Source organism: Meles meles, chromosome 1, assembly GCF_922984935.1.
Source record: "Meles meles chromosome 1, mMelMel3.1 paternal haplotype, whole genome shotgun sequence".
Lineage (NCBI taxonomy): Eukaryota > Metazoa > Chordata > Mammalia > Carnivora > Mustelidae > Meles > Meles meles.
Genome location: NC_060066.1, coordinates 128,465,041 through 128,468,880, shown reverse-complemented (window position 1 = coordinate 128,468,880; position 3,840 = coordinate 128,465,041). Strand labels below are relative to the sequence as shown.

Here is a 3,840-nt window from a genome sequence, read left to right as displayed (position 1 = left end):
AGAGCAGAACCCCAAGGGAGAACACGAAGTCCAAACCAGTCTTGTTATCAAAAATGAGTAACCACATCAGATCTAACTTAAATGCCAGATTCTTCAAAAAGGTTTTCAGAAAAAGGTCACATAACAATTATTCATGGGACAAAAAAATGTTGATGTTTCTGGAAAATGTCTTGACATGAGAAACCCAACTTAAGAATAATTATACATAGCACCACGACAGAGCTGGGCTCATGGCAGCCTGGCACCAATTAAAATACTATTATGGACACAGAAATGAGTAGGGGCTAACTCTCACTAACAGACGTATGTGATGTTTTATAGTGTAGAGATGTAAATGGTTCTTTCTTATGTATGTAGATGTCATCTGGAGGAGTTTTCTTCCTGCTGCCACATTCAATAATTTCTTAATTTTAGGAATATTACTTATTTTCACTGTGAACTCCTGAGGGTGCCGGCAGGGTAGTAGGGACTTTCTATTCTAGAGCCAAAATGATTTGGAGCAGAATCAAGTCCACAAGGCTCAGCTGATTACCAATAAGAAATCTTTTGCCCGTGATCCCTTAAAACCTTTTCAAACCCAGACATGTATCTAATTATAGCCTTCCAGACCATTTTAACCAGTTATTTTTGTTGGTCATCTGGTTTCAGGAAAGGATGGATGATAATCAGTTCCAGCAGATCTAGTGTCCCCTCCATGTGCAAGTCAATGAAAGTTCTTTCCTTGAGGTCCTCACAGAAGAGATGATGTTTCTCCACTATGTAGTGGAGAATGCTTCCGTCTTCATCCCATCCGTTCCACCCATTGGCATGTGTTGGAATAGCAGGTGGTTTTCATCCTGCAACTCCTACAACTGCCATTCTGTTTCTAAGAATACTTCACCCAACTGGACTCCAGTGGCAACTAAAACCCATTTTGTGGATTCCATCAGGTCTTTTCTGCTTTGATAATGGAGCTTGGACTTCCCTGCCCCGATGGCCTTTCAAGTTTCCTGGAGTCCACGTGGAGCATCTAGAGTCACCCAATGTGTTCTGCAAGTAGTCTGCTGCCCAGTAGCTTATTGTTGACTGGAAGTCTTACCAAAAACTGAAACAACTGACTAACACATACTGTGTATGTTATATGCATTATATGCTGTATTAGAATAAAGTAATCTGAGCAAAAGAAAATGATTTAAGAAAATCACAAGGAAGAGAAAATATTTTATAGTACTATCCTGTATTTTTTTAAAAATCCATTAAATGTGGATCCATGTAGTTCAAACCCATGCTGTTCAAGGGTCAACTGTATAACATTGATTTTAACATTCTACTCATAGCTTTTCAATATATATCTCAAATATGAGCCTAGTTCTATTGATTATCTTTGTCTCTTGGAAGTGCATTGTTCATTATTTGCCTTTTCATAAATGTTGTAATCTTTCGTAGAAGAACCTAGACATTCTGTATAAGTAGATACTGAAGTAAACAACATTTGGGGGGAGGCTAGAAATTAGCATGCCTTTCCTTCTGCTAGAACATTATTGTGTGGATTTGAAGCCATCTAAAGAGAAGTTGATCGTTATTGCTACCTTCAGGGCACCTTGGTCACTTGATTCCTCTGGAGATAATGTGTGTTCAGGGTAGGGGTGGTTTTCTTTATGGTTTTACCATATCTGATTCATTCTCAGCTATAAATCTTCTCCTAGCAGTGTGCCTGAGAGATAGTACATCTGTAGTCTTGCTCTATCCTGTCCTCTTCCAGGAGAACTGTGGACCTGTTACTCATTAACTTTCAGTCCGATGGTAGAGTGTACTCACCGCTCTCCAGCTGTAGTTCTGGACAAGCATGTATTCTGGTCCTTCCCTTACAACTTTTCACTAATGTCCTGAAAGCTGTGGTGTTCATTCTACCACAGTAAGTTTTGGAAACTTCTTTTTTGGAAAGGCAGATGGGGAAGGAGTATTCAAATGGTTCTTGGGCTTCTCCTGCTGACATTGCCATTCCTTTCCCCTAACTCTGCAACATAAGGGACTCTTCCTCAGAACTTTCACCATCTTTCTGTGAATATCTTATGAGGTGCATATAGAAAAACCTAGAAGTGGCTGTGAACTCCCCATTTCCACATAGCACTTGAGTTCTCCAAACTCACACTAACATGCTCTCAACAGCTAATTTGTTAGCATTTCAAGCTGCATTCTTCTTACCAGTACTTTGCTACATTATCTCACATGAAGAAGTGCTCATGTTCTATCTTTTCCTGCAGTCTTTAATCTCTCAGATTTTGCTTTAGTTGGTTGTGTTATGACCTCAGTTCTTTGGTTGAAGAAAAGTTATGAAATTGTATTTTGCCTGAATTTCTGGATTTTGTCAGGGTGATAGCAGCACTCTTTTCCCCTCTCTCTAATCCAAGAAGAAACTGGAAAGCCAAAGCCATAATTTTTAAGGTGATATTTGAAAGATGAGTAAGAGTTTACTAGTGAAAGGGGGGATGCCAGAAGAGATTTCCAGGTAAAAGAAACATGATGGTAGTGTTATGAAGGAACATAATATTTATAGTGACCAAAAAAGGAACAATGAGAGCAAGGTGGTTGAGCATAGATAACAAATACAAAGATGGGATTGTGGGAGACTGGAGAAGTAGGCAGGTCATGCCATACTTATACCATGTTTAATATTTATCCTATGAACAACAGGAATTTTATGATGTATTGTGAGCAATTTTCAGAATTTTGTTTTGAAATATTTATCCTGGGTACACCCTGGAAATCGAATTAAAAATCATGTGGGTAGACCGATGGGTAGATACCTCATTTGTCCAGGTAGAACAAGATGGACCCTTGGAATACAGAAATGGGAGTGGGTATGGAAGAAAGAACTCTCCTGAAAATAAAAAGAGAAGGAAAGAAAAATGAAAGAAAGGTGACTTTTTGAAGAGTCTGATACATATTGAGAATGGTGAAAATTTCAGAGTGGCTATTACACAGGTTCATGATAGGACTTTTAGGAAATTAGGCTGGAAATGAATTAGGTGAGACCATGAAAGACAATGTAGGTCATGCTATGAAGACTGTATTGATTTCATCTCTATCACAGTAGGCTTTAAGCTGATCTGTGACATGATCATATTAGATTTGGGGAGATACAACCTAAATCACTAAGTCATGATCTATGTAGATGGGATATTATTACATTCCGAACAGTAAATGGAACATTTTAAGCCTGTGTTCATAGGAACTTATATTAAAATGGTAAAACTAGGCAATAATTATCTTTACAAACAAATGAATAAGCTATTAAGACAAAGAAAATTTAGTTTTCTTGCCACCATCCACTTAGCAAAGTAATCTGTCAGTAAAATATATTACTCATGAAAGAGGAATCATAGTCAACATAAAAGATAATTTGAAGATGATGAAAATTAACCAGTTTGTACATCAAAAATTGGAAATATCTAACAGTTTAACTTTTCTTTTCATGGTTTAAGTAAGGGATAAGTGAAAATTTTATTGTATTTTATATCATTGCAAATTTATAAATCCTGGTTTAAAAAGTAAGCATTTATTATATGTCATTTTCCTGGTTTTTAAATATTATTTTCTTAATAGATTCAACCACCAGCCTCTTACGTATTTAAGTTCCCAATGAGCACATATTGGGCACTGAAAATGTATTTGATACTGTGGATGCAGGGATTCCAAAAAATTAGATGACATACATTGTGTTCTCAAAGACTGTTCAAAAAAGAAACAAATATTGCAGTGCAATGGAGTTATAAACTGCAGAGTATGAAGTAAAGATGAAGTATCAGTGAGACTATGTGAAACAAGTTGGAGGTTTTATAATACAGTAAATGAGGCAAG

General features: G+C 36.9%; 1 pseudogene; it reads right to left on the bottom strand.

Annotated features, from left to right (window-relative positions):
- Positions 1–284: 284 nt before the first annotated feature.
- LOC123953173 lies at positions 285–1,827 on the bottom strand (annotated as a pseudogene).
- Positions 1,828–3,840: the final 2,013 nt, after the last annotated feature.